This window comes from Triturus cristatus, chromosome 2_1, assembly GCF_964204655.1.
Source record: "Triturus cristatus chromosome 2_1, aTriCri1.1, whole genome shotgun sequence".
Taxonomy (NCBI): domain Eukaryota; kingdom Metazoa; phylum Chordata; class Amphibia; order Caudata; family Salamandridae; genus Triturus; species Triturus cristatus.
Window position 1 is genome coordinate 365,771,031 of NC_140581.1, and position 25,840 is coordinate 365,796,870.

The window sequence follows — 25,840 nt, forward strand, 5'->3', positions numbered from 1 at the left end:
TGCAAATGTTGCTGGCCGGCCGAGGCCTGTGGGAAGCTGCTGTGGGTAGCTGCGCGCTTTCCAAAGTGGGCACAGGGGCCTTGGCTGGTCACCTTGCGCCCCACAATGCCCATGCTCTGCTTCGCCCGGCCTCAGGCCTTGCCTGTGTGAATGCCACCCTCGCTCTGCGGGGAGATGCCCAGCGGCCCGCCCTCACCCTGTCCCCTTCCAACTCATACTTACCTGGCAGGGGAGACACCATGATCACGAAGGTGGTTCTCCCAGGGTGAGGCTCATCCATTGCACTTCGGATGTGCTGACCCCTGCGATGTCCCCAAATGCGGGATACTTGACTGCATAATTTCTGGTAGTGGGGGACTGCGTTCGCGCTTTCCCCTGATCTCTGGTTTCAAGAAAGACAAAAAGGAAAAAAAAATAAAAAGGAGTCTGGAGCACCCTTTCTCGTCTTCTGTGTTCTTTCTGGGGTGCTGCGGCTGGATTGGAGGGGGGCGGGGGCGTGGGCAAGAGGGAATCACATGCTAAGTACTGAGCCTGGGGAATGATGGGATAGCTGCAGCCTCCCACTCTGGGGACCTATCCAGAGACAGGGAAGTAGGCCCTGGCCAGGTGACATGTCTGCTCCTTTCCATCGCCCCCCTGGGGCTGTGGCCTGGCTGCCAGCCTCTTGCCTCGCCCTAGCCTCCCCAGGCCCAGACTCTGGCTGAGGACCCCAGGCCGTGGCCCGGCGAGGGCTCTGCCCGGCGAGGGTTCTGTCGGCAGCGTTTGGGAGCGTTCGGGAAGGCGTGAGGGGCTCAGGGCGAGAACCCCTGCTCGCTTGCAGGCCTGTTTGTCCCTGGCTTTCAGCCACAAGCAGTCGACTGGGGCCTAGCCAGGCAACAGGGCACTGCATACCTCTAGAGGCGGCCTCAGTGGCAGCTCTTAGGCTTCAAAAGCCCCAAATCTCTGCTTCTGGGCCCAAAGTCGACATGGCAATCGCCCTTCTGTGCTTGCTGTAGCCCTGGCTTTCCCCCACCCGTGTCAGCAAGGTGCAGCATAGCGAAAGCAGGGCCCTGATTGGCGCTGCCGGTGGGTGTGGACATGCAAATGTTGCTGGCCGGCCGAGGCCTGTGGGAAGCTGCTGTGGGTAGCTGCGCGCTTTCCAAAGTGGGCACAGGGGCCTTGGCTGGTCACCTTGCGCCCCACAATGCCCATGCTCTGCTTCGCCCGGCCTCAGGCCTTGCCTGTGTGAATGCCACCCTCGCTCTGCGGGGAGATGCCCAGCGGCCCGCCCTCACCCTGTCCCCTTCCAACTCATACTTACCTGGCAGGGGAGACACCATGATCACGAAGGTGGTTCTCCCAGGGTGAGGCTCATCCATTGCACTTCGGATGTGCTGACCCCTGCGATGTCCCCAAATGCGGGATACTCGACTGCATAATTTCTGGTAGTGGGGGACTGCGTTCGCGCTTTCCCCTGATCTCTGGTTTCAAGAAAGACAAAAAGGAAAAAAAAATAAAAAGGAGTCTGGAGCACCCTTTGACGTTTCTTGTGGTCCGTCCAGGGTGCTGTAAGCTGGCTGGAATGGGGAGTGGGCGAGGGCCAATTAGATATGCAAATTTACAAGCCTGGGGATGCTGGCTCAGGGCTTAGAAACGTGCTTCTGGGCCCGATTTCGACCTGGCAAGCCCTCTGTTGTGCTTGCGAAAGCCTTTGCTTGTGCACAGTTTAAAGGGCCTGAAAAATCTGCTTTTGGGCCCGATTTAGGCCTGCCAAGCCCTCTCGTGTGCTTGCTGTAGCCCTGGCTTTCCCCCACCCGTGTCAGCAAGGTGCAGCATAGCGAAAGCAGGGCCCTGATTGGCGCTGCCGGTGGGCGTGGACATGCAAATGTTGCTGGCCGGCCGAGGCCTGTGGGAAGCTGCTGTGGGTAGCTGCGCGCTTTCCAAAGTGGGCACAGGGGCCTTGGCTGGTCACCTTGCGCCCCACAATGCCCATGCTCTGCTTCGCCCGGCCTCAGGCCTTGCCTGTGTGAATGCCACCCTCGCTCTGCGGGGAGATGCCCAGCGGCCCGCCCTCACCCTGTCCCCTTCCAACTCATACTTACCTGGCAGGGGAGACACCATGATCACGAAGGTGGTTCTCCCAGGGTGAGGCTCATCCATTGCACTTCGGATGTGCTGACCCCTGCGATGTCCCCAAATGCGGGATACTCGACTGCATAATTTCTGGTAGTGGGGGACTGCGTTCGCGCTTTCCCCTGATCTCTGGTTTCAAGAAAGACAAAAAGGAAAAAAAAATAGAAAGGAGTCTGGAGCACCCTTTCTCGTCTTCTGTGTTCTTTCTGGGGTGCTGCGGCTGGATTGGAGGGGGGCGGGGGCGTGGGCAAGAGGGAATCACATGCTAAGTACTGAGCCTGGGGAATGATGGGATAGCTGCAGCCTCCCACTCTGGGGACCTATCCAGAGACAGGGAAGTAGGCCCTGGCCAGGTGACATGTCTGCTCCTTTCCATCGCCCCCCTGGGGCTGTGGCCTGGCTGCCAGCCTCTTGCCTCGCCCTAGCCTTCCCAGGCCCAGACTCTGGCTGAGGACCCCAGGCCGTGGCCCGGCGAGGGCTCTGCCCGGCGAGGGTTCTGTCTGCAGCGTTTGGGAGCGTTCGGGAAGGCGTGAGGGGCTCAGGGCGAGAACCCCTGCTCGCTTGCAGGCCTGTTTGTCCCTGGCTTTCAGCCACAAGCAGTCGACTGGGGCCTAGCCAGGCAACAGGGCACTGCATACCTCTAGAGGCGGCCTCAGTGGCAGCTCTTAGGCTTCAAAAGCCCCAAATCTCTGCTTCTGGGCCCAAAGTCGACATGGCAATCGCCCTTCTGTGCTTGCTGTAGCCCTGGCTTTCCCCCACCCGTGTCAGCAAGGTGCAGCATAGCGAAAGCAGGGCCCTGATTGGCGCTGCCGGTGGGCGTGGACATGCAAATGTTGCTGGCCGGCCGAGGCCTGTGGGAAGCTGCTGTGGGTAGCTGCGCGCTTTCCAAAGTGGGCACAGGGGCCTTGGCTGGTCACCTTGCGCCCCACAATGCCCATGCTCTGCTTCGCCCGGCCTCAGGCCTTGCCTGTGTGAATGCCACCCTCGCTCTGCGGGGAGATGCCCAGCGGCCCGCCCTCACCCTGTCCCCTTCCAACTCATACTTACCTGGCAGGGGAGACACCATGATCACGAAGGTGGTTCTCCCAGGGTGAGGCTCATCCATTGCACTTCGGATGTGCTGACCCCTGCGATGTCCCCAAATGCGGGATACTCGACTGCATAATTTCTGGTAGTGGGGGACTGCGTTCGCGCTTTCCCCTGATCTCTGGTTTCAAGAAAGACAAAAAGGAAAAAAAAATAAAAAGGAGTCTGGAGCACCCTTTCTCGTCTTCTGTGTTCTTTCTGGGGTGCTGCGGCTGGATTGGAGGGGGGCGGGGGCGTGGGCAAGAGGGAATCACATGCTAAGTACTGAGCCTGGGGAATGATGGGATAGCTGCAGCCTCCCACTCTGGGGACCTATCCAGAGACAGGGAAGTAGGCCCTGGCCAGGTGACATGTCTGCTCCTTTCCATCGCCCCCCTGGGGCTGTGGCCTGGCTGCCAGCCTCTTGCCTCGCCCTAGCCTTCCCAGGCCCAGACTCTGGCTGAGGACCCCAGGCCGTGGCCCGGCGAGGGCTCTGCCCGGCGAGGGTTCTGTCGGCAGCGTTTGGGAGCATTCGGGAAGGCGTGAGGGGCTCAGGGCGAGAACCCCTGCTCGCTTGCAGGCCTGTTTGTCCCTGGCTTTCAGCCACAAGCAGTCGACTGGGGCCTAGCCAGGCAACAGGGCACTGCATACCTCTAGAGGCGGCCTCAGTGGCAGCTCTTAGGCTTCAAAAGCCCCAAATCTCTGCTTCTGGGCCCAAAGTCGACATGGCAATCGCCCTTCTGTGCTTGCTGTAGCCCTGGCTTTCCCCCACCCGTGTCAGCAAGGTGCAGCATAGCGAAAGCAGGGCCCTGATTGGCGCTGCCGGTGGGCGTGGACATGCAAATGTTGCTGGCCGGCCGAGGCCTGTGGGAAGCTGCTGTGGGTAGCTGCGCGCTTTCCAAAGTGGGCACAGGGGCCTTGGCTGGTCACCTTGCGCCCCACAATGCCCATGCTCTGCTTCGCCCGGCCTCAGGCCTTGCCTGTGTGAATGCCACCCTCGCTCTGCGGGGAGATGCCCAGCGGCCCGCCCTCACCCTGTCCCCTTCCAACTCATACTTACCTGGCAGGGGAGACACCATGATCACGAAGGTGGTTCTCCCAGGGTGAGGCTCATCCATTGCACTTCGGATGTGCTGACCCCTGCGATGTCCCCAAATGCGGGATACTCGACTGCATAATTTCTGGTAGTGGGGGACTGCGTTCGCGCTTTCCCCTGATCTCTGGTTTCAAGAAAGACAAAAAGGAAAAAAAAATAAAAAGGAGTCTGGAGCACCCTTTCTCGTCTTCTGTGTTCTTTCTGGGGTGCTGCGGCTGGATTGGAGGGGGGCGGGGGCGTGGGCAAGAGGGAATCACATGCTAAGTACTGAGCCTGGGGAATGATGGGATAGCTGCAGCCTCCCACTCTGGGGACCTATCCAGAGACAGGGAAGTAGGCCCTGGCCAGGTGACATGTCTGCTCCTTTCCATCGCCCCCCTGGGGCTGTGGCCTGGCTGCCAGCCTCTTGCCTCGCCCTAGCCTTCCCAGGCCCAGACTCTGGCTGAGGACCCCAGGCCGTGGCCCGGCGAGGGCTCTGCCCGGCGAGGGTTCTGTCTGCAGCGTTTGGGAGCGTTCGGGAAGGCGTGAGGGGCTCAGGGCGAGAACCCCTGCTCGCTTGCAGGCCTGTTTGTCCCTGGCTTTCAGCCACAAGCAGTCGACTGGGGCCTAGCCAGGCAACAGGGCACTGCATACCTCTAGAGGCGGCCTCAGTGGCAGCTCTTAGGCTTCAAAAGCCCCAAATCTCTGCTTCTGGGCCCAAAGTCGACATGGCAATCGCCCTTCTGTGCTTGCTGTAGCCCTGGCTTTCCCCCACCCGTGTCAGCAAGGTGCAGCATAGCGAAAGCAGGGCCCTGATTGGCGCTGCCGGTGGGCGTGGACATGCAAATGTTGCTGGCCGGCCGAGGCCTGTGGGAAGCTGCTGTGGGTAGCTGCGCGCTTTCCAAAGTGGGCACAGGGGCCTTGGCTGGTCACCTTGCGCCCCACAATGCCCATGCTCTGCTTCGCCCGGCCTCAGGCCTTGCCTGTGTGAATGCCACCCTCGCTCTGCGGGGAGATGCCCAGCGGCCCGCCCTCACCCTGTCCCCTTCCAACTCATACTTACCTGGCAGGGGAGACACCATGATCACGAAGGTGGTTCTCCCAGGGTGAGGCTCATCCATTGCACTTCGGATGTGCTGACCCCTGCGATGTCCCCAAATGCGGGATACTCGACTGCATAATTTCTGGTAGTGGGGGACTGCGTTCGCGCTTTCCCCTGATCTCTGGTTTCAAGAAAGACAAAAAGGAAAAAAAAATAAAAAGGAGTCTGGAGCACCCTTTCTCGTCTTCTGTGTTCTTTCTGGGGTGCTGCGGCTGGATTGGAGGGGGGCGGGGGCGTGGGCAAGAGGGAATCACATGCTAAGTACTGAGCCTGGGGAATGATGGGATAGCTGCAGCCTCCCACTCTGGGGACCTATCCAGAGACAGGGAAGTAGGCCCTGGCCAGGTGACATGTCTGCTCCTTTCCATCGCCCCCCTGGGGCTGTGGCCTGGCTGCCAGCCTCTTGCCTCGCCCTAGCCTTCCCAGGCCCAGACTCTGGCTGAGGACCCCAGGCCGTGGCCCGGCGAGGGCTCTGCCCGGCGAGGGTTCTGTCGGCAGCGTTTGGGAGCATTCGGGAAGGCGTGAGGGGCTCAGGGCGAGAACCCCTGCTCGCTTGCAGGCCTGTTTGTCCCTGGCTTTCAGCCACAAGCAGTCGACTGGGGCCTAGCCAGGCAACAGGGCACTGCATACCTCTAGAGGCGGCCTCAGTGGCAGCTCTTAGGCTTCAAAAGCCCCAAATCTCTGCTTCTGGGCCCAAAGTCGACATGGCAATCGCCCTTCTGTGCTTGCTGTAGCCCTGGCTTTCCCCCACCCGTGTCAGCAAGGTGCAGCATAGCGAAAGCAGGGCCCTGATTGGCGCTGCCGGTGGGCGTGGACATGCAAATGTTGCTGGCCGGCCGAGGCCTGTGGGAAGCTGCTGTGGGTAGCTGCGCGCTTTCCAAAGTGGGCACAGGGGCCTTGGCTGGTCACCTTGCGCCCCACAATGCCCATGCTCTGCTTCGCCCGGCCTCAGGCCTTGCCTGTGTGAATGCCACCCTCGCTCTGCGGGGAGATGCCCAGCGGCCCGCCCTCACCCTGTCCCCTTCCAACTCATACTTACCTGGCAGGGGAGACACCATGATCACGAAGGTGGTTCTCCCAGGGTGAGGCTCATCCATTGCACTTCGGATGTGCTGACCCCTGCGATGTCCCCAAATGCGGGATACTCGACTGCATAATTTCTGGTAGTGGGGGACTGCGTTCGCGCTTTCCCCTGATCTCTGGTTTCAAGAAAGACAAAAAGGAAAAAAAAATAAAAAGGAGTCTGGAGCACCCTTTCTCGTCTTCTGTGTTCTTTCTGGGGTGCTGCGGCTGGATTGGAGGGGGGCGGGGGCGTGGGCAAGAGGGAATCACATGCTAAGTACTGAGCCTGGGGAATGATGGGATAGCTGCAGCCTCCCACTCTGGGGACCTATCCAGAGACAGGGAAGTAGGCCCTGGCCAGGTGACATGTCTGCTCCTTTCCATCGCCCCCCTGGGGCTGTGGCCTGGCTGCCAGCCTCTTGCCTCGCCCTAGCCTCCCCAGGCCCAGACTCTGGCTGAGGACCCCAGGCCGTGGCCCGGCGAGGGCTCTGCCCGGCGAGGGTTCTGTCGGCAGCGTTTGGGAGCGTTCGGGAAGGCGTGAGGGGCTCAGGGCGAGAACCCCTGCTCGCTTGCAGGCCTGTTTGTCCCTGGCTTTCAGCCACAAGCAGTCGACTGGGGCCTAGCCAGGCAACAGGGCACTGCATACCTCTAGAGGCGGCCTCAGTGGCAGCTCTTAGGCTTCAAAAGCCCCAAATCTCTGCTTCTGGGCCCAAAGTCGACATGGCAATCGCCCTTCTGTGCTTGCTGTAGCCCTGGCTTTCCCCCACCCGTGTCAGCAAGGTGCAGCATAGCGAAAGCAGGGCCCTGATTGGCGCTGCCGGTGGGTGTGGACATGCAAATGTTGCTGGCCGGCCGAGGCCTGTGGGAAGCTGCTGTGGGTAGCTGCGCGCTTTCCAAAGTGGGCACAGGGGCCTTGGCTGGTCACCTTGCGCCCCACAATGCCCATGCTCTGCTTCGCCCGGCCTCAGGCCTTGCCTGTGTGAATGCCACCCTCGCTCTGCGGGGAGATGCCCAGCGGCCCGCCCTCACCCTGTCCCCTTCCAACTCATACTTACCTGGCAGGGGAGACACCATGATCACGAAGGTGGTTCTCCCAGGGTGAGGCTCATCCATTGCACTTCGGATGTGCTGACCCCTGCGATGTCCCCAAATGCGGGATACTCGACTGCATAATTTCTGGTAGTGGGGGACTGCGTTCGCGCTTTCCCCTGATCTCTGGTTTCAAGAAAGACAAAAAGGAAAAAAAAATAAAAAGGAGTCTGGAGCACCCTTTGACGTTTCTTGTGGTCCGTCCAGGGTGCTGTAAGCTGGCTGGAATGGGGAGTGGGCGAGGGCCAATTAGATATGCAAATTTACAAGCCTGGGGATGCTGGCTCAGGGCTTAGAAACGTGCTTCTGGGCCCGATTTCGACCTGGCAAGCCCTCTGTTGTGCTTGCGAAAGCCTTTGCTTGTGCACAGTTTAAAGGGCCTGAAAAATCTGCTTTTGGGCCCGATTTAGGCCTGCCAAGCCCTCTCGTGTGCTTGCTGTAGCCCTGGCTTTCCCCCACCCGTGTCAGCAAGGTGCAGCATAGCGAAAGCAGGGCCCTGATTGGCGCTGCCGGTGGGCGTGGACATGCAAATGTTGCTGGCCGGCCGAGGCCTGTGGGAAGCTGCTGTGGGTAGCTGCGCGCTTTCCAAAGTGGGCACAGGGGCCTTGGCTGGTCACCTTGCGCCCCACAATGCCCATGCTCTGCTTCGCCCGGCCTCAGGCCTTGCCTGTGTGAATGCCACCCTCGCTCTGCGGGGAGATGCCCAGCGGCCCGCCCTCACCCTGTCCCCTTCCAACTCATACTTACCTGGCAGGGGAGACACCATGATCACGAAGGTGGTTCTCCCAGGGTGAGGCTCATCCATTGCACTTCGGATGTGCTGACCCCTGCGATGTCCCCAAATGCGGGATACTTGACTGCATAATTTCTGGTAGTGGGGGACTGCGTTCGCGCTTTCCCCTGATCTCTGGTTTCAAGAAAGACAAAAAGGAAAAAAAAATAAAAAGGAGTCTGGAGCACCCTTTCTCGTCTTCTGTGTTCTTTCTGGGGTGCTGCGGCTGGATTGGAGGGGGGCGGGGGCGTGGGCAAGAGGGAATCACATGCTAAGTACTGAGCCTGGGGAATGATGGGATAGCTGCAGCCTCCCACTCTGGGGACCTATCCAGAGACAGGGAAGTAGGCCCTGGCCAGGTGACATGTCTGCTCCTTTCCATCGCCCCCCTGGGGCTGTGGCCTGGCTGCCAGCCTCTTGCCTCGCCCTAGCCTCCCCAGGCCCAGACTCTGGCTGAGGACCCCAGGCCGTGGCCCGGCGAGGGCTCTGCCCGGCGAGGGTTCTGTCGGCAGCGTTTGGGAGCGTTCGGGAAGGCGTGAGGGGCTCAGGGCGAGAACCCCTGCTCGCTTGCAGGCCTGTTTGTCCCTGGCTTTCAGCCACAAGCAGTCGACTGGGGCCTAGCCAGGCAACAGGGCACTGCATACCTCTAGAGGCGGCCTCAGTGGCAGCTCTTAGGCTTCAAAAGCCCCAAATCTCTGCTTCTGGGCCCAAAGTCGACATGGCAATCGCCCTTCTGTGCTTGCTGTAGCCCTGGCTTTCCCCCACCCGTGTCAGCAAGGTGCAGCATAGCGAAAGCAGGGCCCTGATTGGCGCTGCCGGTGGGTGTGGACATGCAAATGTTGCTGGCCGGCCGAGGCCTGTGGGAAGCTGCTGTGGGTAGCTGCGCGCTTTCCAAAGTGGGCACAGGGGCCTTGGCTGGTCACCTTGCGCCCCACAATGCCCATGCTCTGCTTCGCCCGGCCTCAGGCCTTGCCTGTGTGAATGCCACCCTCGCTCTGCGGGGAGATGCCCAGCGGCCCGCCCTCACCCTGTCCCCTTCCAACTCATACTTACCTGGCAGGGGAGACACCATGATCACGAAGGTGGTTCTCCCAGGGTGAGGCTCATCCATTGCACTTCGGATGTGCTGACCCCTGCGATGTCCCCAAATGCGGGATACTCGACTGCATAATTTCTGGTAGTGGGGGACTGCGTTCGCGCTTTCCCCTGATCTCTGGTTTCAAGAAAGACAAAAAGGAAAAAAAAATAAAAAGGAGTCTGGAGCACCCTTTGACGTTTCTTGTGGTCCGTCCAGGGTGCTGTAAGCTGGCTGGAATGGGGAGTGGGCGAGGGCCAATTAGATATGCAAATTTACAAGCCTGGGGATGCTGGCTCAGGGCTTAGAAACGTGCTTCTGGGCCCGATTTCGACCTGGCAAGCCCTCTGTTGTGCTTGCGAAAGCCTTTGCTTGTGCACAGTTTAAAGGGCCTGAAAAATCTGCTTTTGGGCCCGATTTAGGCCTGCCAAGCCCTCTCGTGTGCTTGCTGTAGCCCTGGCTTTCCCCCACCCGTGTCAGCAAGGTGCAGCATAGCGAAAGCAGGGCCCTGATTGGCGCTGCCGGTGGGCGTGGACATGCAAATGTTGCTGGCCGGCCGAGGCCTGTGGGAAGCTGCTGTGGGTAGCTGCGCGCTTTCCAAAGTGGGCACAGGGGCCTTGGCTGGTCACCTTGCGCCCCACAATGCCCATGCTCTGCTTCGCCCGGCCTCAGGCCTTGCCTGTGTGAATGCCACCCTCGCTCTGCGGGGAGATGCCCAGCGGCCCGCCCTCACCCTGTCCCCTTCCAACTCATACTTACCTGGCAGGGGAGACACCATGATCACGAAGGTGGTTCTCCCAGGGTGAGGCTCATCCATTGCACTTCGGATGTGCTGACCCCTGCGATGTCCCCAAATGCGGGATACTCGACTGCATAATTTCTGGTAGTGGGGGACTGCGTTCGCGCTTTCCCCTGATCTCTGGTTTCAAGAAAGACAAAAAGGAAAAAAAAATAGAAAGGAGTCTGGAGCACCCTTTCTCGTCTTCTGTGTTCTTTCTGGGGTGCTGCGGCTGGATTGGAGGGGGGCGGGGGCGTGGGCAAGAGGGAATCACATGCTAAGTACTGAGCCTGGGGAATGATGGGATAGCTGCAGCCTCCCACTCTGGGGACCTATCCAGAGACAGGGAAGTAGGCCCTGGCCAGGTGACATGTCTGCTCCTTTCCATCGCCCCCCTGGGGCTGTGGCCTGGCTGCCAGCCTCTTGCCTCGCCCTAGCCTTCCCAGGCCCAGACTCTGGCTGAGGACCCCAGGCCGTGGCCCGGCGAGGGCTCTGCCCGGCGAGGGTTCTGTCTGCAGCGTTTGGGAGCGTTCGGGAAGGCGTGAGGGGCTCAGGGCGAGAACCCCTGCTCGCTTGCAGGCCTGTTTGTCCCTGGCTTTCAGCCACAAGCAGTCGACTGGGGCCTAGCCAGGCAACAGGGCACTGCATACCTCTAGAGGCGGCCTCAGTGGCAGCTCTTAGGCTTCAAAAGCCCCAAATCTCTGCTTCTGGGCCCAAAGTCGACATGGCAATCGCCCTTCTGTGCTTGCTGTAGCCCTGGCTTTCCCCCACCCGTGTCAGCAAGGTGCAGCATAGCGAAAGCAGGGCCCTGATTGGCGCTGCCGGTGGGCGTGGACATGCAAATGTTGCTGGCCGGCCGAGGCCTGTGGGAAGCTGCTGTGGGTAGCTGCGCGCTTTCCAAAGTGGGCACAGGGGCCTTGGCTGGTCACCTTGCGCCCCACAATGCCCATGCTCTGCTTCGCCCGGCCTCAGGCCTTGCCTGTGTGAATGCCACCCTCGCTCTGCGGGGAGATGCCCAGCGGCCCGCCCTCACCCTGTCCCCTTCCAACTCATACTTACCTGGCAGGGGAGACACCATGATCACGAAGGTGGTTCTCCCAGGGTGAGGCTCATCCATTGCACTTCGGATGTGCTGACCCCTGCGATGTCCCCAAATGCGGGATACTCGACTGCATAATTTCTGGTAGTGGGGGACTGCGTTCGCGCTTTCCCCTGATCTCTGGTTTCAAGAAAGACAAAAAGGAAAAAAAAATAAAAAGGAGTCTGGAGCACCCTTTCTCGTCTTCTGTGTTCTTTCTGGGGTGCTGCGGCTGGATTGGAGGGGGGCGGGGGCGTGGGCAAGAGGGAATCACATGCTAAGTACTGAGCCTGGGGAATGATGGGATAGCTGCAGCCTCCCACTCTGGGGACCTATCCAGAGACAGGGAAGTAGGCCCTGGCCAGGTGACATGTCTGCTCCTTTCCATCGCCCCCCTGGGGCTGTGGCCTGGCTGCCAGCCTCTTGCCTCGCCCTAGCCTTCCCAGGCCCAGACTCTGGCTGAGGACCCCAGGCCGTGGCCCGGCGAGGGCTCTGCCCGGCGAGGGTTCTGTCGGCAGCGTTTGGGAGCATTCGGGAAGGCGTGAGGGGCTCAGGGCGAGAACCCCTGCTCGCTTGCAGGCCTGTTTGTCCCTGGCTTTCAGCCACAAGCAGTCGACTGGGGCCTAGCCAGGCAACAGGGCACTGCATACCTCTAGAGGCGGCCTCAGTGGCAGCTCTTAGGCTTCAAAAGCCCCAAATCTCTGCTTCTGGGCCCAAAGTCGACATGGCAATCGCCCTTCTGTGCTTGCTGTAGCCCTGGCTTTCCCCCACCCGTGTCAGCAAGGTGCAGCATAGCGAAAGCAGGGCCCTGATTGGCGCTGCCGGTGGGCGTGGACATGCAAATGTTGCTGGCCGGCCGAGGCCTGTGGGAAGCTGCTGTGGGTAGCTGCGCGCTTTCCAAAGTGGGCACAGGGGCCTTGGCTGGTCACCTTGCGCCCCACAATGCCCATGCTCTGCTTCGCCCGGCCTCAGGCCTTGCCTGTGTGAATGCCACCCTCGCTCTGCGGGGAGATGCCCAGCGGCCCGCCCTCACCCTGTCCCCTTCCAACTCATACTTACCTGGCAGGGGAGACACCATGATCACGAAGGTGGTTCTCCCAGGGTGAGGCTCATCCATTGCACTTCGGATGTGCTGACCCCTGCGATGTCCCCAAATGCGGGATACTCGACTGCATAATTTCTGGTAGTGGGGGACTGCGTTCGCGCTTTCCCCTGATCTCTGGTTTCAAGAAAGACAAAAAGGAAAAAAAAATAAAAAGGAGTCTGGAGCACCCTTTCTCGTCTTCTGTGTTCTTTCTGGGGTGCTGCGGCTGGATTGGAGGGGGGCGGGGGCGTGGGCAAGAGGGAATCACATGCTAAGTACTGAGCCTGGGGAATGATGGGATAGCTGCAGCCTCCCACTCTGGGGACCTATCCAGAGACAGGGAAGTAGGCCCTGGCCAGGTGACATGTCTGCTCCTTTCCATCGCCCCCCTGGGGCTGTGGCCTGGCTGCCAGCCTCTTGCCTCGCCCTAGCCTCCCCAGGCCCAGACTCTGGCTGAGGACCCCAGGCCGTGGCCCGGCGAGGGCTCTGCCCGGCGAGGGTTCTGTCGGCAGCGTTTGGGAGCGTTCGGGAAGGCGTGAGGGGCTCAGGGCGAGAACCCCTGCTCGCTTGCAGGCCTGTTTGTCCCTGGCTTTCAGCCACAAGCAGTCGACTGGGGCCTAGCCAGGCAACAGGGCACTGCATACCTCTAGAGGCGGCCTCAGTGGCAGCTCTTAGGCTTCAAAAGCCCCAAATCTCTGCTTCTGGGCCCAAAGTCGACATGGCAATCGCCCTTCTGTGCTTGCTGTAGCCCTGGCTTTCCCCCACCCGTGTCAGCAAGGTGCAGCATAGCGAAAGCAGGGCCCTGATTGGCGCTGCCGGTGGGCGTGGACATGCAAATGTTGCTGGCCGGCCGAGGCCTGTGGGAAGCTGCTGTGGGTAGCTGCGCGCTTTCCAAAGTGGGCACAGGGGCCTTGGCTGGTCACCTTGCGCCCCACAATGCCCATGCTCTGCTTCGCCCGGCCTCAGGCCTTGCCTGTGTGAATGCCACCCTCGCTCTGCGGGGAGATGCCCAGCGGCCCGCCCTCACCCTGTCCCCTTCCAACTCATACTTACCTGGCAGGGGAGACACCATGATCACGAAGGTGGTTCTCCCAGGGTGAGGCTCATCCATTGCACTTCGGATGTGCTGACCCCTGCGATGTCCCCAAATGCGGGATACTCGACTGCATAATTTCTGGTAGTGGGGGACTGCGTTCGCGCTTTCCCCTGATCTCTGGTTTCAAGAAAGACAAAAAGGAAAAAAAAATAAAAAGGAGTCTGGAGCACCCTTTCTCGTCTTCTGTGTTCTTTCTGGGGTGCTGCGGCTGGATTGGAGGGGGGCGGGGGCGTGGGCAAGAGGGAATCACATGCTAAGTACTGAGCCTGGGGAATGATGGGATAGCTGCAGCCTCCCACTCTGGGGACCTATCCAGAGACAGGGAAGTAGGCCCTGGCCAGGTGACATGTCTGCTCCTTTCCATCGCCCCCCTGGGGCTGTGGCCTGGCTGCCAGCCTCTTGCCTCGCCCTAGCCTTCCCAGGCCCAGACTCTGGCTGAGGACCCCAGGCCGTGGCCCGGCGAGGGCTCTGCCCGGCGAGGGTTCTGTCGGCAGCGTTTGGGAGCATTCGGGAAGGCGTGAGGGGCTCAGGGCGAGAACCCCTGCTCGCTTGCAGGCCTGTTTGTCCCTGGCTTTCAGCCACAAGCAGTCGACTGGGGCCTAGCCAGGCAACAGGGCACTGCATACCTCTAGAGGCGGCCTCAGTGGCAGCTCTTAGGCTTCAAAAGCCCCAAATCTCTGCTTCTGGGCCCAAAGTCGACATGGCAATCGCCCTTCTGTGCTTGCTGTAGCCCTGGCTTTCCCCCACCCGTGTCAGCAAGGTGCAGCATAGCGAAAGCAGGGCCCTGATTGGCGCTGCCGGTGGGCGTGGACATGCAAATGTTGCTGGCCGGCCGAGGCCTGTGGGAAGCTGCTGTGGGTAGCTGCGCGCTTTCCAAAGTGGGCACAGGGGCCTTGGCTGGTCACCTTGCGCCCCACAATGCCCATGCTCTGCTTCGCCCGGCCTCAGGCCTTGCCTGTGTGAATGCCACCCTCGCTCTGCGGGGAGATGCCCAGCGGCCCGCCCTCACCCTGTCCCCTTCCAACTCATACTTACCTGGCAGGGGAGACACCATGATCACGAAGGTGGTTCTCCCAGGGTGAGGCTCATCCATTGCACTTCGGATGTGCTGACCCCTGCGATGTCCCCAAATGCGGGATACTCGACTGCATAATTTCTGGTAGTGGGGGACTGCGTTCGCGCTTTCCCCTGATCTCTGGTTTCAAGAAAGACAAAAAGGAAAAAAAAATAAAAAGGAGTCTGGAGCACCCTTTCTCGTCTTCTGTGTTCTTTCTGGGGTGCTGCGGCTGGATTGGAGGGGGGCGGGGGCGTGGGCAAGAGGGAATCACATGCTAAGTACTGAGCCTGGGGAATGATGGGATAGCTGCAGCCTCCCACTCTGGGGACCTATCCAGAGACAGGGAAGTAGGCCCTGGCCAGGTGACATGTCTGCTCCTTTCCATCGCCCCCCTGGGGCTGTGGCCTGGCTGCCAGCCTCTTGCCTCGCCCTAGCCTCCCCAGGCCCAGACTCTGGCTGAGGACCCCAGGCCGTGGCCCGGCGAGGGCTCTGCCCGGCGAGGGTTCTGTCGGCAGCGTTTGGGAGCGTTCGGGAAGGCGTGAGGGGCTCAGGGCGAGAACCCCTGCTCGCTTGCAGGCCTGTTTGTCCCTGGCTTTCAGCCACAAGCAGTCGACTGGGGCCTAGCCAGGCAACAGGGCACTGCATACCTCTAGAGGCGGCCTCAGTGGCAGCTCTTAGGCTTCAAAAGCCCCAAATCTCTGCTTCTGGGCCCAAAGTCGACATGGCAATCGCCCTTCTGTGCTTGCTGTAGCCCTGGCTTTCCCCCACCCGTGTCAGCAAGGTGCAGCATAGCGAAAGCAGGGCCCTGATTGGCGCTGCCGGTGGGTGTGGACATGCAAATGTTGCTGGCCGGCCGAGGCCTGTGGGAAGCTGCTGTGGGTAGCTGCGCGCTTTCCAAAGTGGGCACAGGGGCCTTGGCTGGTCACCTTGCGCCCCACAATGCCCATGCTCTGCTTCGCCCGGCCTCAGGCCTTGCCTGTGTGAATGCCACCCTCGCTCTGCGGGGAGATGCCCAGCGGCCCGCCCTCACCCTGTCCCCTTCCAACTCATACTTACCTGGCAGGGGAGACACCATGATCACGAAGGTGGTTCTCCCAGGGTGAGGCTCATCCATTGCACTTCGGATGTGCTGACCCCTGCGATGTCCCCAAATGCGGGATACTCGACTGCATAATTTCTGGTAGTGGGGGACTGCGTTCGCGCTTTCCCCTGATCTCTGGTTTCAAGAAAGACAAAAAGGAAAAAAAAATAAAAAGGAGTCTGGAGCACCCTTTGACGTTTCTTGTGGTCCGTCCAGGGTGCTGTAAGCTGGCTGGAATGGGGAGTGGGCGAGGGCCAATTAGATATGCAAATTTACAAGCCTGGGGATGCTGGCTCAGGGCTTAGAAACGTGCTTCTGGGCCCGATTTCGACCTGGCAAGCCCTCTGTTGTGCTTGCGAAAGCCTTTGCTTGTGCACAGTTTAAAGGGCCTGAAAAATCTGCTTTTGGGCCCGATTTAGGCCTGCCAAGCCCTCTCGTGTGCTTGCTGTAGCCCTGGCTTTCCCCCACCCGTGTCAGCAAGGTGCAGCATAGCGAAAGCAGGGCCCTGATTGGCGCTGCCGGTGGGCGTGGACATGCAAATGTTGCTGGCCGGCCGAGGCCTGTGGGAAGCTGCTGTGGGTAGCTGCGCGCTTTCCAAAGTGGGCACAGGGGCCTTGGCTGGTCACCTTGCGCCCCACAATGCCCATGCTCTGCTTCGCCCGGCCTCAGGCCTTGCCTGTGTGAATGCCACCCTCGCTCTGCGGGGAGATGCCCAGCGGCCCGCCCTCACCCTGTCCCCTTCCAACTCATACTTACCTGGCAGGGGAGACACCATGATCACGAAGGTGGTTCTCCCAGGGTGAGGCTCATCCATTGCACTTCGGATGTGCTGACCCCTGCGATGTCCCCAAATGCGGGATACTTGACTGCATAATTTCTGGTAGTGGGGGACTGCGTTCGCGCTTTCCCCTGATCTCTGGTTTCAAGAAAGACAAAAAGGAAAAAAAAATAAAAAGGAGTCTGGAGCACCCTTTCTCGTCTTCTGTGTTCTTTCTGGGGTGCTGCGGCTGGATTGGAGGGGGGCGGGGGCGTGGGCAAGAGGGAATCACATGCTAAGTACTGAGCCTGGGGAATGATGGGATAGCTGCAGCCTCCCACTCTGGGGACCTATCCAGAGACAGGGAAGTAGGCCCTGGCCAGGTGACATGTCTGCTCCTTTCCATCGCCCCCCTGGGGCTGTGGCCTGGCTGCCAGCCTCTTGCCTCGCCCTAGCCTCCCCAGGCCCAGACTCTGGCTGAGGACCCCAGGCCGTGGCCCGGCGAGGGCTCTGCCCGGCGAGGGTTCTGTCGGCAGCGTTTGGGAGCGTTCGGGAAGGCGTGAGGGGCTCAGGGCGAGAACCCCTGCTCGCTTGCAGGCCTGTTTGTCCCTGGCTTTCAGCCACAAGCAGTTGACTGGGGCCTAGCCAGGCAACAGGGCACTGCATACCTCTAGAGGCGGCCTCAGTGGCAGCTCTTAGGCTTCAAAAGCCCCAAATCTCTGCTTCTGGGCCCAAAGTCGACATGGCAATCGCCCTTCTGTGCTTGCTGTAGCCCTGGCTTTCCCCCACCCGTGTCAGCAAGGTGCAGCATAGCGAAAGCAGGGCCCTGATTGGCGCTGCCGGTGGGTGTGGACATGCAAATGTTGCTGGCCGGCCGAGGCCTGTGGGAAGCTGCTGTGGGTAGCTGCGCGCTTTCCAAAGTGGGCACAGGGGCCTTGGCTGGTCACCTTGCGCCCCACAATGCCCATGCTCTGCTTCGCCCGGCCTCAGGCCTTGCCTGTGTGAATGCCACCCTCGCTCTGCGGGGAGATGCCCAGCGGCCCGCCCTCACCCTGTCCCCTTCCAACTCATACTTACCTGGCAGGGGAGACACCATGATCACGAAGGTGGTTCTCCCAGGGTGAGGCTCATCCATTGCACTTCGGATGTGCTGACCCCTGCGATGTCCCCAAATGCGGGATACTCGACTGCATAATTTCTGGTAGTGGGGGACTGCGTTCGCGCTTTCCCCTGATCTCTGGTTTCAAGAAAGACAAAAAGGAAAAAAAAATAAAAAGGAGTCTGGAGCACCCTTTGACGTTTCTTGTGGTCCGTCCAGGGTGCTGTAAGCTGGCTGGAATGGGGAGTGGGCGAGGGCCAATTAGATATGCAAATTTACAAGCCTGGGGATGCTGGCTCAGGGCTTAGAAACGTGCTTCTGGGCCCGATTTCGACCTGGCAAGCCCTCTGTTGTGCTTGCGAAAGCCTTTGCTTGTGCACAGTTTAAAGGGCCTGAAAAATCTGCTTTTGGGCCCGATTTAGGCCTGCCAAGCCCTCTCGTGTGCTTGCTGTAGCCCTGGCTTTCCCCCACCCGTGTCAGCAAGGTGCAGCATAGCGAAAGCAGGGCCCTGATTGGCGCTGCCGGTGGGCGTGGACATGCAAATGTTGCTGGCCGGCCGAGGCCTGTGGGAAGCTGCTGTGGGTAGCTGCGCGCTTTCCAAAGTGGGCACAGGGGCCTTGGCTGGTCACCTTGCGCCCCACAATGCCCATGCTCTGCTTCGCCCGGCCTCAGGCCTTGCCTGTGTGAATGCCACCCTCGCTCTGCGGGGAGATGCCCAGCGGCCCGCCCTCACCCTGTCCCCTTCCAACTCATACTTACCTGGCAGGGGAGACACCATGATCACGAAGGTGGTTCTCCCAGGGTGAGGCTCATCCATTGCACTTCGGATGTGCTGACCCCTGCGATGTCCCCAAATGCGGGATACTCGACTGCATAATTTCTGGTAGTGGGGGACTGCGTTCGCGCTTTCCCCTGATCTCTGGTTTCAAGAAAGACAAAAAGGAAAAAAAAATAAAAAGGAGTCTGGAGCACCCTTTCTCGTCTTCTGTGTTCTTTCTGGGGTGCTGCGGCTGGATTGGAGGGGGGCGGGGGCGTGGGCAAGAGGGAATCACATGCTAAGTACTGAGCCTGGGGAATGATGGGATAGCTGCAGCCTCCCACTCTGGGGACCTATCCAGAGACAGGGAAGTAGGCCCTGGCCAGGTGACATGTCTGCTCCTTTCCATCGCCCCCCTGGGGCTGTGGCCTGGCTGCCAGCCTCTTGCCTCGCCCTAGCCTTCCCAGGCCCAGACTCTGGCTGAGGACCCCAGGCCGTGGCCCGGCGAGGGCTCTGCCCGGCGAGGGTTCTGTCTGCAGCGTTTGGGAGCGTTCGGGAAGGCGTGAGGGGCTCAGGGCGAGAACCCCTGCTCGCTTGCAGGCCTGTTTGTCCCTGGCTTTCAGCCACAAGCAGTCGACTGGGGCCTAGCCAGGCAACAGGGCACTGCATACCTCTAGAGGCGGCCTCAGTGGCAGCTCTTAGGCTTCAAAAGCCCCAAATCTCTGCTTCTGGGCCCAAAGTCGACATGGCAATCGCCCTTCTGTGCTTGCTGTAGCCCTGGCTTTCCCCCACCCGTGTCAGCAAGGTGCAGCATAGCGAAAGCAGGGCCCTGATTGGCGCTGCCGGTGGGCGTGGACATGCAAATGTTGCTGGCCGGCCGAGGCCTGTGGGAAGCTGCTGTGGGTAGCTGCGCGCTTTCCAAAGTGGGCACAGGGGCCTTGGCTGGTCACCTTGCGCCCCACAATGCCCATGCTCTGCTTCGCCCGGCCTCAGGCCTTGCCTGTGTGAATGCCACCCTCGCTCTGCGGGGAGATGCCCAGCGGCCCGCCCTCACCCTGTCCCCTTCCAACTCATACTTACCTGGCAGGGGAGACACCATGATCACGAAGGTGGTTCTCCCAGGGTGAGGCTCATCCATTGCACTTCGGATGTCCCCAAATGCGGGATACTCGACTGCATAATTTCTGGTAGTGGGGGACTGCGTTCGCGCTTTCCCCTGATCTCTGGTTTCAAGAAAGACAAAAAGGAAAAAAAAAAAAAAAGGAGTCTGGAGCACCCTTTCTCGTCTTCTGTGTTCTTTCTGGGGTGCTGCGGCTGGATTGGAGGGGGGCGGGGGCGTGGGCAAGAGGGAATCACATGCTAAGTACTGAGCCTGGGGAATGATGGGATAGCTGCAGCCTCCCACTCTGGGGACCTATCCAGAGACAGGGAAGTAGGCCCTGGCCAGGTGACATGTCTGCTCCTTTCCATCGCCCCCCTGGGGCTGTGGCCTGGCTGCCAGCCTCTTGCCTCGCCCTAGCCTTCCCAGGCCCAGACTCTGGCTGAGGACCCCAGGCCGTGGCCCGGCGAGGGCTCTGCCCGGCGAGGGTTCTGTCTGCAGCGTTTGGGAGCGTTCGGGAAGGCGTGAGGGGCTCAGGGCGAGAACCCCTGCTCGCTTGCAGGCCTGTTTGTCCCTGGCTTTCAGCCACAAGCAGTCGACTGGGGCCTAGCCAGGCAACAGGGCACTGCATACCTCTAGAGGCGGCCTCAGTGGCAGCTCTTAGGCTTCAAAAGCCCCAAATCTCTGCTTCTGGGCCCAAAGTCGACATGGCAATCGCCCTTCTGTGCTTGCTGTAGCCCTGGCTTTCCCCCACCCGTGTCAGCAAGGTGCAGCATAGCGAAAGCAGGGCCCTGATTGGCGCTGCCGGTGGGCGTGGACATGCAAATGTTGCTGGCCGGCCGAGGCCTGTGGGAAGCTGCTGTGGGTAGCTGCGCGCTTTCCAAAGTGGGCACAGGGGCCTTGGCTGGTCACCTTGCGCCCCACAATGCCCATGCTCTGCTTCGCCCGGCCTCAGGCCTTGCCTGTGTGAATGCCACCCTCGCTCTGCGGGGAGATGCCCAGCGGCCCGCCCTCACCCTGTCCCCTTCCAACTCATACTTACCTGGCAGGGGAGACACCATGATCACGAAGGTGGTTCTCCCAGGGTGAGGCTCATCCATTGCACTTCGGATGTGCTGACCCCTGCGATGTCCCCAAATGCGGGATACTCGACTGCATAATTTCTGGTAGTGGGGGACTGCGTTCGCGCTTTCCCCTGATCTCTGGTTTCAAGAAAGACAAAAAGGAAAAAAAAATAAAAAGGAGTCTGGAGCACCCTTTGACGTTTCTTGTGGTCCGTCCAGGGTGCTGTAAGCTGGCTGGAATGGGGAGTGGGCGAGGGCCAATTAGATATGCAAATTTACAAGCCTGGGGATGCTGGCTCAGGGCTTAGAAACGTGCTTCTGGGCCCGATTTCGACCTGGCAAGCCCTCTGTTGTGCTTGCGAAAGCCTTTGCTTGTGCACAGTTTAAAGGGCCTGAAAAATCTGCTTTTGGGCCCGATTTAGGCCTGCCAAGCCCTCTCGTGTGCTTGCTGTAGCCCTGGCTTTCCCCCACCCGTGTCAGCAAGGTGCAGCATAGCGAAAGCAGGGCCCTGATTGGCGCTGCCGGTGGGCGTGGACATGCAAATGTTGCTGGCCGGCCGAGGCCTGTGGGAAGCTGCTGTGGGTAGCTGCGCGCTTTCCAAAGTGGGCACAGGGGCCTTGGCTGGTCACCTTGCGCCCCACAATGCCCATGCTCTGCTTCGCCCGGCCTCAGGCCTTGCCTGTGTGAATGCCACCCTCGCTCTGCGGGGAGATGCTCAGCGGCCCGCCCTCGCCCTGTCCCCTTCCAACTCATACTTACCTGGCAGGGGAGACACCATGATCACGAAGGTGGTTCTCCCAGGGTGAGGCTCATCCATTGCACTTCGGATGTGCTGACCCCTGCGATGTCCCCAAATGCGGGATACTCGACTGCATAATTTCTGGTAGTGGGGGACTGCGTTCGCGCTTTCCCCTGATCTCTGGTTTCAAGAAAGACAAAAAGGAAAAAAAAATAAAAAGGAGTCTGGAGCACCCTTTCTCGTCTTCTGTGTTCTTTCTGGGGTGCTGCGGCTGGATTGGAGGGGGGCGGGGGCGTGGGCAAGAGGGAATCACATGCTAAGTACTGAGCCTGGGGAATGATGGGATAGCTGCAGCCTCCCACTCTGGGGACCTATCCAGAGACAGGGAAGTAGGCCCTGGCCAGGTGACATGTCTGCTCCTTTCCATCGCCCCCCTGGGGCTGTGGCCTGGCTGCCAGCCTCTTGCCTCGCCCTAGCCTCCCCAGGCCCAGACTCTGGCTGAGGACCCCAGGCCGTGGCCCGGCGAGGGCTCTGCCCGGCGAGGGTTCTGTCGGCAGCGTTTGGGAGCGTTCGGGAAGGCGTGAGGGGCTCAGGGCGAGAACCCCTGCTCGCTTGCAGGCCTGTTTGTCCCTGGCTTTCAGCCACAAGCAGTCGACTGGGGCCTAGCCAGGCAACAGGGCACTGCATACCTCTAGAGGCGGCCTCAGTGGCAGCTCTTAGGCTTCAAAAGCCCCAAATCTCTGCTTCTGGGCCCAAAGTCGACATGGCAATCGCCCTTCTGTGCTTGCTGTAGCCCTGGCTTTCCCCCACCCGTGTCAGCAAGGTGCAGCATAGCGAAAGCAGGGCCCTGATTGGCGCTGCCGGTGGGTGTGGACATGCAAATGTTGCTGGCCGGCCGAGGCCTGTGGGAAGCTGCTGTGGGTAGCTGCGCGCTTTCCAAAGTGGGCACAGGGGCCTTGGCTGGTCACCTTGCGCCCCACAATGCCCATGCTCTGCTTCGCCCGGCCTCAGGCCTTGCCTGTGTGAATGCCACCCTCGCTCTGCGGGGAGATGCCCAGCGGCCCGCCCTCACCCTGTCCCCTTCCAACTCATACTTACCTGGCAGGGGAGACACCATGATCACGAAGGTGGTTCTCCCAGGGTGAGGCTCATCCATTGCACTTCGGATGTGCTGACCCCTGCGATGTCCCCAAATGCGGGATACTCGACTGCATAATTTCTGGTAGTGGGGGACTGCGTTCGCGCTTTCCCCTGATCTCTGGTTTCAAGAAAGACAAAAAGGAAAAAAAAATAAAAAGGAGTCTGGAGCACCCTTTGACGTTTCTTGTGGTCCGTCCAGGGTGCTGTAAGCTGGCTGGAATGGGGAGTGGGCGAGGGCCAATTAGATATGCAAATTTACAAGCCTGGGGATGCTGGCTCAGGGCTTAGAAACGTGCTTCTGGGCCCGATTTCGACCTGGCAAGCCCTCTGTTGTGCTTGCGAAAGCCTTTGCTTGTGCACAGTTTAAAGGGCCTGAAAAATCTGCTTTTGGGCCCGATTTAGGCCTGCCAAGCCCTCTCGTGTGCTTGCTGTAGCCCTGGCTTTCCCCCACCCGTGTCAGCAAGGTGCAGCATAGCGAAAGCAGGGCCCTGATTGGCGCTGCCGGTGGGCGTGGACATGCAAATGTTGCTGGCCGGCCGAGGCCTGTGGGAAGCTGCTGTGGGTAGCTGCGCGCTTTCCAAAGTGGGCACAGGGGCCTTGGCTGGTCACCTTGCGCCCCACAATGCCCATGCTCTGCTTCGCCCGGCCTCAGGCCTTGCCTGTGTGAATGCCACCCTCGCTCTGCGGGGAGATGCCCAGCGGCCCGCCCTCACCCTGTCCCCTTCCAACTCATACTTACCTGGCAGGGGAGACACCATGATCACGAAGGTGGTTCTCCCAGGGTGAGGCTCATCCATTGCACTTCGGATGTGCTGACCCCTGCGATGTCCCCAAATGCGGGATACTCGACTGCATAATTTCTGGTAGTGGGGGACTGCGTTCGCGCTTTCCCCTGATCTCTGGTTTCAAGAAAGACAAAAAGGAAAAAAAAATAAAAAGGAGTCTGGAGCACCCTTTGACGTTTCTTGTGGTCCGTCCAGGGTGCTGTAAGCTGGCTGGAATGGGGAGTGGGCGAGGGCCAATTAGATATGCAAATTTACAAGCCTGGGGATGCTGGCTCAGGGCTTAGAAACGTGCTTCTGGGCCCGATTTCGACCTGGCAAGCCCTCTGTTGTGCTTGCGAAAGCCTTTGCTTGTGCACAGTTTAAAGGGCCTGAAAAATCTGCTTTTGGGCCCGATTTAGGCCTGCCAAGCCCTCTCGTGTGCTTGCTGTAGCCCTGGCTTTCCCCCACCCGTGTCAGCAAGGTGCAGCATAGCGAAAGCAGGGCCCTGATTGGCGCTGCCGGTGGGCGTGGACATGCAAATGTTGCTGGCCGGCCGAGGCCTGTGGGAAGCTGCTGTGGGTAGCTGCGCGCTTTCCAAAGTGGGCACAGGGGCCTTGGCTGGTCACCTTGCGCCCCACAATGCCCATGCTCTGCTTCGCCCGGCCTCAGGCCTTGCCTGTGTGAATGCCACCCTCGCTCTGCGGGGAGATGCTCAGCGGCCCGCCCTCGCCCTGTCCCCTTCCAACTCATACTTACCTGGCAGGGGAGACACCATGATCACGAAGGTGGTTCTCCCAGGGTGAGGCTCATCCATTGCACTTCGGATGTGCTGACCCCTGCGATGTCCCCAAATGCGGGATACTCGACTGCATAATTTCTGGTAGTGGGGGACTGCGTTCGCGCTTTCCCCTGATCTCTGGTTTCAAGAAAGACAAAAAGGAAAAAAAAATAAAAAGGAGTCTGGAGCACCCTTTCTCGTCTTCTGTGTTCTTTCTGGGGTGCTGCGGCTGGATTGGAGGGGGGCGGGGGCGTGGGCAAGAGGGAATCACATGCTAAGTACTGAGCCTGGGGAATGATGGGATAGCTGCAGCCTCCCACTCTGGGGACCTATCCAGAGACAGGGAAGTAGGCCCTGGCCAGGTGACATGTCTGCTCCTTTCCATCGCCCCCCTGGGGCTGTGGCCTGGCTGCCAGCCTCTTGCCTCGCCCTAGCCTCCCCAGGCCCAGACTCTGGCTGAGGACCCCAGGCCGTGGCCCGGCGAGGGCTCTGCCCGGCGAGGGTTCTGTCGGCAGCGTTTGGGAGCGTTCGGGAAGGCGTGAGGGGCTCAGGGCGAGAACCCCTGCTCGCTTGCAGGCCTGTTTGTCCCTGGCTTTCAGCCACAAGCAGTCGACTGGGGCCTAGCCAGGCAACAGGGCACTGCATACCTCTAGAGGCGGCCTCAGTGGCAGCTCTTAGGCTTCAAAAGCCCCAAATCTCTGCTTCTGGGCCCAAAGTCGACATGGCAATCGCCCTTCTGTGCTTGCTGTAGCCCTGGCTTTCCCCCACCCGTGTCAGCAAGGTGCAGCATAGCGAAAGCAGGGCCCTGATTGGCGCTGCCGGTGGGCGTGGACATGCAAATGTTGCTGGCCGGCCGAGGCCTGTGGGAAGCTGCTGTGGGTAGCTGCGCGCTTTCCAAAGTGGGCACAGGGGCCTTGGCTGGTCACCTTGCGCCCCACAATGCCCATGCTCTGCTTCGCCCGGCCTCAGGCCTTGCCTGTGTGAATGCCACCCTCGCTCTGCGGGGAGATGCTCAGCGGCCCGCCCTCGCCCTGTCCCCTTCCAACTCATACTTACCTGGCAGGGGAGACACCATGATCACGAAGGTGGTTCTCCCAGGGTGAGGCTCATCCATTGCACTTCGGATGTGCTGACCCCTGCGATGTCCCCAAATGCGGGATACTCGACTGCATAATTTCTGGTAGTGGGGGACTGCGTTCGCGCTTTCCCCTGATCTCTGGTTTCAAGAAAGACAAAAAGGAAAAAAAAATAAAAAGGAGTCTGGAGCACCCTTTCTCGTCTTCTGTGTTCTTTCTGGGGTGCTGCGGCTGGATTGGAGGGGGGCGGGGGCGTGGGCAAGAGGGAATCACATGCTAAGTACTGAGCCTGGGGAATGATGGGATAGCTGCAGCCTCCCACTCTGGGGACCTATCCAGAGACAGGGAAGTAGGCCCTGGCCAGGTGACATGTCTGCTCCTTTCCATCGCCCCCCTGGGGCTGTGGCCTGGCTGCCAGCCTCTTGCCTCGCCCTAGCCTCCCCAGGCCCAGACTCTGGCTGAGGACCCCAGGCCGTGGCCCGGCGAGGGCTCTGCCCGGCGAGGGTTCTGTCGGCAGCGTTTGGGAGCGTTCGGGAAGGCGTGAGGGGCTCAGGGCGAGAACCCCTGCTCGCTTGCAGGCCTGTTTGTCCCTGGCTTTCAGCCACAAGCAGTCGACTGGGGCCTAGCCAGGCAACAGGGCACTGCATACCTCTAGAGGCGGCCTCAGTGGCAGCTCTTAGGCTTCAAAAGCCCCAAATCTCTGCTTCTGGGCCCAAAGTCGACATGGCAATCGCCCTTCTGTGCTTGCTGTAGCCCTGGCTTTCCCCCACCCGTGTCAGCAAGGTGCAGCATAGCGAAAGCAGGGCCCTGATTGGCGCTGCCGGTGGGTGTGGACATGCAAATGTTGCTGGCCGGCCGAGGCCTGTGGGAAGCTGCTGTGGGTAGCTGCGCGCTTTCCAAAGTGGGCACAGGGGCCTTGGCTGGTCACCTTGCGCCCCACAATGCCCATGCTCTGCTTCGCCCGGCCTCAGGCCTTGCCTGTGTGAATGCCACCCTCGCTCTGCGGGGAGATGCCCAGCGGCCCGCCCTCACCCTGTCCCC

The 25,840-nt window shown here is 60.4% G+C and overlaps 25 non-coding genes and 1 pseudogene across 25 annotated transcripts; all 26 read left to right on the forward strand.

Moving 5' to 3' along the window:
- The first annotated feature begins 214 nt into the window (after positions 1 to 214).
- LOC146864443 (U1 spliceosomal RNA) lies at positions 215 to 378 on the forward strand. The gene has a single exon (XR_014977373.1). It is a non-coding gene; the product is annotated as a U1 spliceosomal RNA (small nuclear RNA).
- A 914-nt stretch (positions 379 to 1,292) lies between these two features.
- On the forward strand, positions 1,293 to 1,456 carry LOC146864444 (U1 spliceosomal RNA). Its single transcript, XR_014977691.1, has one exon. It is a non-coding gene; the product is annotated as a U1 spliceosomal RNA (small nuclear RNA).
- A 617-nt stretch (positions 1,457 to 2,073) lies between these two features.
- Positions 2,074 to 2,237, forward strand: LOC146864445 (U1 spliceosomal RNA). Its single transcript, XR_014977692.1, has one exon. It is a non-coding gene; the product is annotated as a U1 spliceosomal RNA (small nuclear RNA).
- A 914-nt stretch (positions 2,238 to 3,151) lies between these two features.
- LOC146864446 (U1 spliceosomal RNA) lies at positions 3,152 to 3,315 on the forward strand. Its single transcript, XR_014977693.1, has one exon. It is a non-coding gene; the product is annotated as a U1 spliceosomal RNA (small nuclear RNA).
- Positions 3,316 to 4,229: 914 nt separating this feature from the next.
- On the forward strand, positions 4,230 to 4,393 carry LOC146864447 (U1 spliceosomal RNA). Its single transcript, XR_014977694.1, has one exon. It is a non-coding gene; the product is annotated as a U1 spliceosomal RNA (small nuclear RNA).
- Positions 4,394 to 5,307: 914 nt separating this feature from the next.
- On the forward strand, positions 5,308 to 5,471 carry LOC146864448 (U1 spliceosomal RNA). The gene has a single exon (XR_014977695.1). It is a non-coding gene; the product is annotated as a U1 spliceosomal RNA (small nuclear RNA).
- Positions 5,472 to 6,385: 914 nt separating this feature from the next.
- On the forward strand, positions 6,386 to 6,549 carry LOC146864449 (U1 spliceosomal RNA). Its single transcript, XR_014977696.1, has one exon. It is a non-coding gene; the product is annotated as a U1 spliceosomal RNA (small nuclear RNA).
- Positions 6,550 to 7,463: 914 nt separating this feature from the next.
- LOC146864450 (U1 spliceosomal RNA) lies at positions 7,464 to 7,627 on the forward strand. Its single transcript, XR_014977697.1, has one exon. It is a non-coding gene; the product is annotated as a U1 spliceosomal RNA (small nuclear RNA).
- A 617-nt stretch (positions 7,628 to 8,244) lies between these two features.
- On the forward strand, positions 8,245 to 8,408 carry LOC146864451 (U1 spliceosomal RNA). Its single transcript, XR_014977374.1, has one exon. It is a non-coding gene; the product is annotated as a U1 spliceosomal RNA (small nuclear RNA).
- A 914-nt stretch (positions 8,409 to 9,322) lies between these two features.
- On the forward strand, positions 9,323 to 9,486 carry LOC146864452 (U1 spliceosomal RNA). Its single transcript, XR_014977698.1, has one exon. It is a non-coding gene; the product is annotated as a U1 spliceosomal RNA (small nuclear RNA).
- Positions 9,487 to 10,103: 617 nt separating this feature from the next.
- Positions 10,104 to 10,267, forward strand: LOC146864453 (U1 spliceosomal RNA). The gene has a single exon (XR_014977699.1). It is a non-coding gene; the product is annotated as a U1 spliceosomal RNA (small nuclear RNA).
- A 914-nt stretch (positions 10,268 to 11,181) lies between these two features.
- LOC146864454 (U1 spliceosomal RNA) lies at positions 11,182 to 11,345 on the forward strand. Its single transcript, XR_014977701.1, has one exon. It is a non-coding gene; the product is annotated as a U1 spliceosomal RNA (small nuclear RNA).
- Positions 11,346 to 12,259: 914 nt separating this feature from the next.
- LOC146864455 (U1 spliceosomal RNA) lies at positions 12,260 to 12,423 on the forward strand. Its single transcript, XR_014977702.1, has one exon. It is a non-coding gene; the product is annotated as a U1 spliceosomal RNA (small nuclear RNA).
- Positions 12,424 to 13,337: 914 nt separating this feature from the next.
- Positions 13,338 to 13,501, forward strand: LOC146864456 (U1 spliceosomal RNA). The gene has a single exon (XR_014977703.1). It is a non-coding gene; the product is annotated as a U1 spliceosomal RNA (small nuclear RNA).
- Positions 13,502 to 14,415: 914 nt separating this feature from the next.
- On the forward strand, positions 14,416 to 14,579 carry LOC146864457 (U1 spliceosomal RNA). The gene has a single exon (XR_014977704.1). It is a non-coding gene; the product is annotated as a U1 spliceosomal RNA (small nuclear RNA).
- A 914-nt stretch (positions 14,580 to 15,493) lies between these two features.
- On the forward strand, positions 15,494 to 15,657 carry LOC146864458 (U1 spliceosomal RNA). The gene has a single exon (XR_014977705.1). It is a non-coding gene; the product is annotated as a U1 spliceosomal RNA (small nuclear RNA).
- Positions 15,658 to 16,274: 617 nt separating this feature from the next.
- On the forward strand, positions 16,275 to 16,438 carry LOC146864459 (U1 spliceosomal RNA). Its single transcript, XR_014977375.1, has one exon. It is a non-coding gene; the product is annotated as a U1 spliceosomal RNA (small nuclear RNA).
- Positions 16,439 to 17,352: 914 nt separating this feature from the next.
- On the forward strand, positions 17,353 to 17,516 carry LOC146864460 (U1 spliceosomal RNA). Its single transcript, XR_014977706.1, has one exon. It is a non-coding gene; the product is annotated as a U1 spliceosomal RNA (small nuclear RNA).
- Positions 17,517 to 18,133: 617 nt separating this feature from the next.
- LOC146864461 (U1 spliceosomal RNA) lies at positions 18,134 to 18,297 on the forward strand. The gene has a single exon (XR_014977707.1). It is a non-coding gene; the product is annotated as a U1 spliceosomal RNA (small nuclear RNA).
- Positions 18,298 to 19,211: 914 nt separating this feature from the next.
- LOC146864462 (U1 spliceosomal RNA) lies at positions 19,212 to 19,358 on the forward strand (annotated as a pseudogene).
- Positions 19,359 to 20,272: 914 nt separating this feature from the next.
- Positions 20,273 to 20,436, forward strand: LOC146864463 (U1 spliceosomal RNA). The gene has a single exon (XR_014977708.1). It is a non-coding gene; the product is annotated as a U1 spliceosomal RNA (small nuclear RNA).
- A 617-nt stretch (positions 20,437 to 21,053) lies between these two features.
- On the forward strand, positions 21,054 to 21,217 carry LOC146864464 (U1 spliceosomal RNA). The gene has a single exon (XR_014977709.1). It is a non-coding gene; the product is annotated as a U1 spliceosomal RNA (small nuclear RNA).
- Positions 21,218 to 22,131: 914 nt separating this feature from the next.
- Positions 22,132 to 22,295, forward strand: LOC146864465 (U1 spliceosomal RNA). The gene has a single exon (XR_014977710.1). It is a non-coding gene; the product is annotated as a U1 spliceosomal RNA (small nuclear RNA).
- A 617-nt stretch (positions 22,296 to 22,912) lies between these two features.
- On the forward strand, positions 22,913 to 23,076 carry LOC146864466 (U1 spliceosomal RNA). Its single transcript, XR_014977712.1, has one exon. It is a non-coding gene; the product is annotated as a U1 spliceosomal RNA (small nuclear RNA).
- A 617-nt stretch (positions 23,077 to 23,693) lies between these two features.
- LOC146864467 (U1 spliceosomal RNA) lies at positions 23,694 to 23,857 on the forward strand. The gene has a single exon (XR_014977713.1). It is a non-coding gene; the product is annotated as a U1 spliceosomal RNA (small nuclear RNA).
- Positions 23,858 to 24,771: 914 nt separating this feature from the next.
- On the forward strand, positions 24,772 to 24,935 carry LOC146864468 (U1 spliceosomal RNA). The gene has a single exon (XR_014977714.1). It is a non-coding gene; the product is annotated as a U1 spliceosomal RNA (small nuclear RNA).
- Positions 24,936 to 25,840: the final 905 nt, after the last annotated feature.